At 38.5% G+C, this 10,272-nt stretch overlaps 1 protein-coding gene across 3 annotated transcripts in view; it reads left to right on the forward strand.

Annotated features, from left to right (window-relative positions):
- The window catches only part of SMYD3 (SET and MYND domain containing 3), a 686,941-nt gene that overhangs the window by 37,363 nt on the left and 639,306 nt on the right, over positions 1-10,272 (forward strand). The gene's annotated exons all lie outside the window — the stretch shown is intronic.

Raw genomic sequence — 10,272 nt, forward strand, 5'->3', positions numbered from 1 at the left:
AGCCACCCAGGTGCCCCTAGGTAAAGTTTTTAAAAAAAGAGCTTAGGATCACATGCTAGTATTCACCTTTCTATATCCTATTTCTGTATTTCTTGTCATAGAATAACAAAGCGAAATCTAGGTAACATAACTTTTGTGAGCATGAATAAAATAAGTTTAACTTGTTGCTTTACAGTTAAAACTTTTAATGTACCATAAATCTCTATCAGGTTGAGGTGACAATTTGATTTTCTTTGCCAAAGTACCAAAGGCAGCACCTTAATTATCCTGATAGCACAAACAGGACCAGCTTCCTTGCTTCTCTCCTACCAGTCGTGGCTCTAAGGCTCAGCAGCTTCCCTCTCACAGTACCTGACGGAATTGCCTCATGCAGTCGTGCTTTTCTGGAAGGATGGGAGAAAGGAGAAGAGGGAGATATGGAAGGAAGGGGAGAAGGACCTGCAGATAACACCCCCTTGTTGCCTCTCCTCGACTGCCCTTTTCCCTCCATCTACCTCGAAGAGTTGCTGACCTGTGCCATAAATGTTGAACTCCTCTACGCATATTAAAGCTTAAAAAAAGAAAATCCCAGTGCTTATGTCTTGTAATTCTACACAAAGAATTAAGTTTTGCTGTTAATAACTGTTTAGTATGGGGGGTGCCTGGGTGGCTCAGTCGGTTAAGTGTCTGACTCTTGGTTTTGGCTCAGGTCATGATCTCATGGTTCGTGGGATCAAGCCCTGCATTGGGCTCTGTGCTGACAGCATGGAGCCTCCTTGGGATTCTCTCTTTCCCTCTCTCTGCCCCCCCCCCCCCCATATATAAGTAAGCTTAAAAACTTGTTTAGTGTGAGTTTTTAAAAAGAGTAGGTAAGCCTCATTACTCCTGAACTGTGTAAAACAAATTTCTTTCTTATCTGTGGGGGCAAACTACAGCCTTCAAAGTTTGAGTAAAAGCTGAAAGCACCTTAATGTAGAATTAGAATATTTTTGTGATCTGTTCCAGTTAATTTATTTAGGTGTTAATTATGATTAGTTATATATAGGATTAGGTTAAAAATAAGTCCAGTAACTTTTTATTAAAGTTTTATTATTTATTTTGAGAGAGAGAAAAAGAGCCAGGGAGGGGCAGGGAGAGAGGGAGAGAGAGAATCCAAAGCAGGCTCCGTGGTGTCATTATGGAGCCTGACATGGGGCTCAAACCCATGAACTGTGAGATCACAACCTGAGCTGACACCGAGAGTTGGATGCTTAACCGACTGAGCCCCCCGGGTGCCCCAGTCCTCAGTAACTTTTGGTGGGCCCAAGGTAGTGACTTTGAGTTCACCCTAAGTTCAGTGGCCCTACAGATTTGTTTTGTTTTGTTTTGTTTTGTTGTATAGTTGGAAACTTCAGCCTTATTAGTGATAGAACATTTGGAAAACCTGGCTTTGATGTACAGCAACATACAGGTTTGGGTGACAGAGACATACTTAGTCTCTTGGCAATGCTGGATAAGCACAGGCTTTCCTTCGAGAGGCAGAACCTGCTCTAGAAGTTATGGTATGAGGGAGTTGCCCCCCAAAAGAACTGTAAAGGGATTGAGGCATGTGTGTCCAGCTCCCCAATTTCACCAGTCATGTAAGTCATAAATGGCTTTTGATTGCCAATGCATTAGTGTCCGTCTTCAACAGGAGGGGGACAATTTCAGTACAGAAAACATGTTTTTCAGACTCTACAAGGCCTATTACAAAGTCAGTAATATTCCTAGCTAGAAGCAACTGAACTTGTAAAACAGTGTTTTTTAGAAAAATGGTTCTGAAATAAGCCTACAGCAGTAATTTACAGAGCTAGTTGTAAAAGACATTTCTTCTCTGAGATGAACAGAATACCCATTGGCAAAAGTAATAAGGAGCCAACTTTTCCCAGTTAAAATGACAACAACAACAAAATAACAAATAATACCATAATAAATCAGATTTACTTTAAATATATTCTAGACCCAAACTGCTAATACAGTACTTATCTCCAAAATGTAAAACACATTAGATTCGGTTTACTCATTTTCCGTAATGTTGGAACTTAAGTCATGTGAAAAGATTAAGTAAAAAATTAACATACATACTAAATAAGGGAATGAAAAAGATTTATCAGAGAACACCAGATCAACTAGAAATTCTTTTTTTTTTAAATGTTTTTAATGTTTGTTTATTTTTGAGAGCGAGAAAGAGAGAGAGATATGAGTGGGGGAGGGACAGAGAGACAGAGGGAGACACAGAATCTGAAGCATGCCCTAGGGTCTGAGCTGTCAGCACAGAGCCTGATGTGGAGCTTGAACCCATGAACTGTGAGACTATGACCTGAGCCAAAGTCAGATGCTTAACCAACTGAGCCACCGAGGCACCCCTCAAGTAGAAATTCTTGTACGGCTCTTTAGTGGTAATCACACTGTACAAAGTATAGAAAATCTTTAAAGGGAGTGGCTCAATCTGTACATTCAGTTACACATCAAGTTTTGTCAGCTATTCCAGCAAACATTAGCTTGAATTTGTACATTTCTGTTTTCACTGTAGCCAGCCTTATCAAGCAGGCACATGCATATGGTGGCACTTAGGTACACACGGATATGCATCTGTATATCTATGTCTGTCTCTCTTTGTGTGTGTGCATATTTTAACAGAGGAAATGGTCCAAGAAAACTACATGCACTATATTTGGGTTTGGGAGAAGTAAACCTAAAAAGTATATTCTGTCCTGTTCCAGAAGTTGGTATTTATCTTAGAGCAGAAAGCGGGAGCATTAAAACATACAGGTGTAGATATGTCATCAAAGAAGAGTGAACCCACTGTGTATAGGAATCTGCATGAGCTTCACTGAGTGTAGAGAAATCATGATTTTGAACTTGTAGACCACAGATGTCAAATGCATGCCATACATGCTACGACTCCTTTTTTCTCAGAGCAAGCTTGACTGATCTCTGATATTTTGGAATTGGCCTCAGAATCTTTCTTAATACCTTTCGCCTGCTAGTAGGCCATTTTCAGCTGCATATAGAATATAATAAGAAACCCTTTTCTTCTTATTATATAAGTAAGGGTCCTGGGCATCTCATATATCCTTAAGGCTTCACATATCATCCCTATTTTGTAACTCTCAATTTTTTTACATCTTTGATCATAGTTGTAATGCTGTATTGAAGTTCTAAACTCCCCTCTTCAGTGGGCAGCAGCTGAAATCTGTTCAGTTCTTTTACCTTTATTGGGTTGCTTGTAACTTGTCCTATTCATGTGTAGTTTGGGGTTCAGCCAAAAATTTGGGTAGAGTTGATACTTAGAATTTGGGGCACACTCTCTCTGGGTCTCTCCTTTTATGGTCCCCCCTTCATTTTCTACCGGTTGTGGTTGCCCCCAAACTCTGGTTCTTTAAGCCAGTAACACTGTTTCTATCCTATTTTCAGCTGTCCCATATGGCACAAACTAGGGCCTGCCTTCAGAATAAAAGTCATTCATACCAGCGATCTGACCAACTACCCAGCCAACTACCCAGCCACCCACCCCACCAGCCTGCCCGGAGTTTCTTCCAGTGCCATTCCCTTATTCAACTGTAACCCCTGTTCCCTGCCTTCTCACACTCTTGCCTTCTCCTATGAGTTTCTTTCTGCTTTCTGTTGTTCTCCAGTGCCTTTGCATAGTTGCTTTTTATATTTTGCTCAGAATTTATAAGTTGTTGTTGGCAGAAGGGTTGCTCCATATAGGGGCAATTACCCATGACTTTTTTCTTTTTGTGTAACCATCACCACTCTCTAATTCTAGAACATATTGAGCGCCTGAAAAAGAGACCCTGTAGCCATTAGGAGCCACTCCCAACCTCCCCTGCAACCAGTAGTGTATATCCTCTCTTCATGGATTTGCCAATTCTAGACATTCAGTATAAATGGAATTAGATAGTATGCAGCTTTTTGTGTCTGGCTTCTTTCACTTAGGTAATTTTTTCATTGTGTATCCTTATTGTATCACATGTCATCATCATTCCTTTTTATAGGTGAATAATTTATATCTCATAGATATACTGTATTTATCCATTCATCATTTGGTGGGTATTTGGGTTTCCACATTTTGGCTATTATGAATAAGTGATGTTTACATCTTTGTCTGAATTCCATGTGCCTCCACTGAGTTCTAGACTCATATCTCAGGCAATCTATTGGTCACCTCTTCTTGGATGGCTCATAGACACCTAAAAGTCCCTCTGAAATTCAATTCCTTATTTTTTCCTCAAACCAATACCCCCGCCTCTTTTATCTTACCTGCTCAAGCTATAACCCTGGGTATCATCTCTTTTTTTTCCTTCTCCCTCATCTACCATACCCTTAATTCTTGTGGTATAGATGATACACAGTTCAAGGATCTGTGTGATTACTGGATATTGGAGTATTCAGGGATGTATATGTTATAGAAGGAGGCTCTGATCCAACTGGGGAAGAATAATAACCAACCTAAATGAACAATAATTGATTAGTTTAAAATGACTCTTATTACCTTCATTACCTGGAGTTATATGGAAGTGTTAAGCCTAGAAACAATGCTTTTCACAAAGTAGTTCTTCAGCAAATGCTTTTAGGTTGGTTTAAATGGAAAATGTGTGATATTTAAGTAATTTAATCTATGAGAAGTCCTAATGATTATCAGGCAGCTAGAGTATTATTTAATGAACTAGTTAGAGTTGGTGATTGGATAAAAACATGACCTAAAATTAGTCAATTTCATAGCCCTCCTATAATTTTGACAAGGGCTTAAATTACTAAATTTAAACTTATTAAGTTCTCTTCGTCTGAGAAAGGTTTGAGATGTTTAAATCATGCAGGGCACAGGAATTGAGAGATGAAGGCTGATACACAGTAGCTTTAAGCTGAGCAGCATCACTGGTACATGATAAGGCATCTGAACTTAGTGATGTCATGGGAGAAAACATGCTATACTGAAGAATATGTTTGTCAACTGAAGTGATCCTTTGTCTGCATTCATTTCTTGTAAAGACCAGTATATGACTAGGCTCTTTGCAAGGAAAGATAGTTCTTTGGATTTTGGTGTCTCTTTCCCCTTTCGTTCCTCTGTGTGTTTTTACTAGAGTGTCTGTCGTTGAATAGATCTGCTTTCTGCTGCTGTTTCCATGTTTGGTCTCTTTGCCTTCTTTTGCCAACTCTACGTTGCCTGCATGGGTGTATTTATTTCAACAAACATTTGCTGAGTAGTGTTCCAGGTACTGTGCTAGTCATGGGCATGGATGACATGGCCCAGGGGAGACCTGAGGGTGCTAAGAGATTAGGTGTGGGTACCAAGTGTAAGGGAGCATTGTACGGCTACAGGGTAGTGGAGGAAGAGAGACAGTGAGAAGGAAGCAGAAAATAAGGAGATGGTCATAGATGCCAAGAGAAGATCGTTTCAACAAGGAGGAGTGGTTTACGGTGTGTAAATCCTTTAGAGAAGTCAAATAGAGTGAGAATAAGAAAAGAGACTGATAACTGTTTTAGATCAGAAAATCCAGGGGCTGTTAGTGATGTGTGGGGAAGCAGTTTCATAGATTGATTGGTGAGGCACGTTAGATTGTTTGGAAGAGGTCAGCGTTGGTGAAGATACGGGTGAAGTCTGGAGGCAGAAGGGAGCTATTTTGGGAATTCATGCTGACTGACCTCCTTTTGTGGCATCAGGAGGCGAGCAGGTAGGGTTAGAGTTGCACACTTCAGTGGAATGGAAAAGTTTACCAAGACTGCCTTGCTTCTGTGGAAATGATACTGGAGAGGTTGTTCAGAATAAGGGGCTCGTTCATGCAGCTGTTATTCATGAGTAGTTTCCTTTTGTGACTGGATTACTCTCTTCCTAGGACTCTTTTAAAGAATAATCAAAATCTTGTTGTAACTAAAATAATTAACAATAATTTTTTAATATGGCTAAACATTAAGTATTTAAATTTATTCACTTATCTCATTTTTTGTTTGATCAAATAAGGAATACATTGTAATTTGTTGATACTTTTTTTTTAACTTTTTTTTTGCCAGGTGAAATTTACACAACACAAAATTAACCATTTTATTTGAATGTTTCTGTGGCATTTAGTACATTAACAGTGTTGTGCAACCACCCCCTCTTAATACTCATTTTTAACTCTATTGATTCATTCTGTATCTTTTTCTTTTCTTTCTTTTCTTTTCTTTTCTTTTCTCTTCTCTTCTCTTCTCTTCTCTTCTCTTCTCTTCTCTTCTCTTCTCTTCTCTTCTCTTTTTTCTTTTCTTTTCTTTTCTTTTCTTTTCTTTTCTTTTCTTTTCTTTTCTTTTCTTTTCTTTTCTTTTCTTTTCTTTTCTTTTCTTTTCTTTCTGCCTCTAGAGTTTCCCCAAATCTGGATTTTTCTGATTATATCTCCATGCTGTTATTTAACATGTTCCTCCTTCCCTGTAAATTATAAATTGATAGTTGGATCTAGGCTTGATCAGTGTCAGGTTCAGTATTTTGCAAGAATATTTCATAGGAGGTTTTATGTTCTATCACGTGGCACATAATGTCTATGGAAAGGGAAAACTTTGGACAGCCTTTTCTTTTGTATCGTCGGGACATCTTCTTTCACTTGGTATAATGTTTTTAAGGTTTATCCATGTATCAGGTATCATGTATCAATTCCATTCCTTTTTATGGCTGAATAACATTCCATTTCTGCATATGCCACATTTTGTTAATTCATTCATCTAGTGATGGATGCTGGTTGTTTCCACCTGTTGGTTATTGTATGTAAAGCTGCTGTGAACGTTCATGGACAAGTTTTTGAGTGGACATATATTTTCATTTCTCTTGGGCATGTATCTAGGGCTGGGATTTCTGAATCATATAGTAATTCTATGTTTAATCATTTGAGGAACTGCCAGATTGTTTTTGAAAGCGGTTGTGCTATTTTACATTCCCACCAACATGTGCAAGAGTTGCAATTTCTCCATATCCTCACCAACATTTATTTTCACCATAGGGGGTTAGAAGTGTGTTTCCTTGTGGTTTTGATTTGCATTTCCCTGATGGTTAATGTCACCCTTATTCTTGAAACACCTACTTCTCTTGACTTGCATGTGACACTGCACCTTCTTAGTTTCCCTCTTACCTCCCTGTCTTCCTAGTCTCTTTTGCTGCTTCTGCCTCTTCTACCTGCCCATGAAATATGGAGTGTCTCAGGGGACGGTCTTGGATCTTCTTGTCTCTGGGTGCTCTTCTCATAGGTGAGCTCATCTAGTGTCATGCATTTAAATACCTTCCATAGTGGAGGCAATCCTTCTAGGTCCATTTTTCTTGGCTTTAAGTATGATATGAGACTCCCTTAAGGTGATCACCAGGTGACTGACCAAATTAGAATACAGTTCTAAAACTGTGAGCAGTTTGCTTATGGTTTTCTAGGTGTTGGTTTGAACTTTAGATGAGTTGTAAGGGGGCCTGGAGAGAGAAGGTTCTGGACACATTTGATAGCAGCTGGAAATTCTGAGCATTTTTTCCAGAGTACCTGGGTATTTGCTCATCTGTTAGGATCTCCTCACTGTGCCGAAGATTTGTTTCTTATCTGACCAAAAGAGCCTTGTGTCACAAACTGCTGAGACAGGCTTACCTTCCCTTCATGTGCTGCCTTTTACTGGTTATGTGACACTGCGGGACATTCCTTCTGATGAGGATCCATCCTTTCTTCTCCTTTTGGGTTAAGGACAGGTGAGAGTCAATTATAAGTAAGTTTGTATATCTCATCTGCAAGTTTTCCTTGTCATTCTGTGACATCAGAAGGTAAAGAGCCTGAGACAGATCTATTACCAAGTGTATGCCCTAATGATAACACATGGCTATCTCTTAATACATTGCCTATAAACTGATGACTCTTAAATATACAGGAAACAATAAAACCTCTCTATGGTGCAATGAAATCCCACAATGACTGTTTGCAACATGCATTTGGTTCAAATTAGGAGAGAAGGCCATTATTTTCCTAATCTAAGGTATAGACAGAATGAGTAAAAAGCATGTGCGCGTGCGCACACACACACACACATGCACACACACCACACACACTACACACAAAGCATAGAGGAAACAAATTCCAAGGGGGAAATAGTGCAACAAATTGTGCTCTAAGTATGAATCAAAACGTGTAGTGTGCTTTGGCGCAATTGGTAGTAGGCAGAAAGACTGCATTTCATTGTGGCACTAGGACCATTCTTTTTTGAGTGGCAGAAGGATCTTGACATTACCACCATAGGGAATGAAATGTAATCTTAACTAACGTAGTGTCTGATCCTCTGGTGAGCAGTGTTCTCCACGTTAGATTCACAGACCGGTAGTGTCCGCATTACCTGAGAACTTGTCAGAAATGCAGAGTCTCAGGCCACACCCCAGACATAATCAAAAACTCACTGGGTGAGGCCTGTTAGTCTGTATTGTAACAAGTTCTCCAGGTGCTTCTGATGCACATTGTACTCTAAGAACTATTTCTACAGACATTGCATGTAAAACTTACTATGGCTATGTAATGAATTTTAACTCGTGACAATGTAAAAAAAAAAAAAGGTACAGCTGACAGAAGTTGGGAAGACAAGTAGAAGAACAGGAACAGGTTCTGACAGCCTTAGTTTGTGAAGGAGTCAAGATCTTTTGCAGTTGATAGAACAAAAAAAGAAACGGAGGTATATTTTATAGGTACCAACATAATAACATAAAACTAGTGATATATGTCGAGAGAAAGGGAGAAGGGCATTCTTGGGAAGTAGAAGGTGGCTCTAGCGTCACGTCCTAACAGATAATGTCTCATAATATCTAAAGGTGAAGAATGAAGAAATAGTTTTAAAAGTATATTATTATTTAGAAAATCAACTACCTTCTCAAAATGAAATGGTTAAAATATGATTGCCTTTGGGGGAGCAAGGCAAGGGAGTCTTTTTGTACTCTTTGACTTTTTAACCATATGCTATATATTCTTTGATTAAAAATTTAAAACCAAAATGTGCTTCGGTCTATTATGGACGAATGCCCACTCATTAAATTGCAGAAAAGGCTGCTTGTCACTTTTCTGGGCCCTTTTTCACGAGGTCGAAAGCATCTGATTATTGTTCTTACATATGGCACTGTTTTTTTTTTTTAATGTTTATTTATTTTTGAGAAAGAGCCCAAGTGGGGGAGGGCAGAGAGGGAAGGGGGACAGAAGATCTGAAGTGGGCTCTGTGTTGACAGCAGAGAGCCCGATGTGGGGCTCGAACCCATGATGAACCGTGAGGTCATGACCTGAGCTGAAGTGGGATACTCAACTGCTGAGCTGCCCAGGAGCTCCTGTGGCACTTTCTGTATGGGTGTCAGGTGAGTGTGTTTGTAGAAATGTGGTGAGTGTTTTTTTTTTGTTTTTTTGTTTTTTTGTTTTTTTTTTGTTTTTGAGGCCCTTTGTGGCTTGTGTTCAGTAATTAACCTTTAGTTTGTATCCTTCCCATATTTTTATTACTGAAACAACATCAGGATTCATTAGAAGACTAAAATCAAGTATTTCGGTCGAATGCTTACATTTTTTGAAATAGAATTATTCATAGCAGAAGACACCATAAATAACACCTTCTTTAGGTTTTTGTTCCCAAGATTGGTCTGAATGAATGTCCTCCACTTTCAGTATTTGAATTGTGCTTCCTGCTAATTAGCTTTTAGAGGCTAATGAGATTAGGAGATAGATTTGGTGCCTGTGCTGTTCTTAACCTAGTTGGCTTTAGGAATAGTCTTCCTACATTTTTATAGAAGTATTTTGTATTCAAATGTAATGATCTATTTATAGATAAGAGATAAAGTGTTTTAATCTTACTCGGGGGATCCCTGATGAGCCCAAAATGAAATCCAACTGAAACAGTAAGCTGAGCACCAGTGCATAATTGCTGTGCTAGCTGGAGCTTTAATCCTCTCATAAAATATTTATCTGTGCTTTATATCACGTCGATTTTTAGATCTTTTCCTTTGGAAAGTATCTTTTGGAAAGTATCTTTTGTTAGCTTGCTAATTATGTTTAAAATTATAGATGAAGTGTAAATGCATTCTTATTTTTTAAAATGTATTCTTATTTTAAAAATGTTTTAAAGTTAGGAAAACCACTTAAAAAAGCTTTAGTTTGGAATAATTTCAAAATTATAGACAAGTTGAAGGAATAGTACCGAGAACTCTCGTATACCCTCTACCCAAATTCAGCAAATTTTAACATTTTGCCACATTAGCTTTATATGTATTTATTTTTCTTAAAAATTTTTTTTTAATGTTTATTTTTGAGAAGTCAA

The sequence above is a fragment of the Felis catus genome, chromosome F1 (assembly GCF_018350175.1).
Source record: "Felis catus isolate Fca126 chromosome F1, F.catus_Fca126_mat1.0, whole genome shotgun sequence".
Classification (NCBI taxonomy): Eukaryota; Metazoa; Chordata; class Mammalia; order Carnivora; family Felidae; genus Felis; species Felis catus.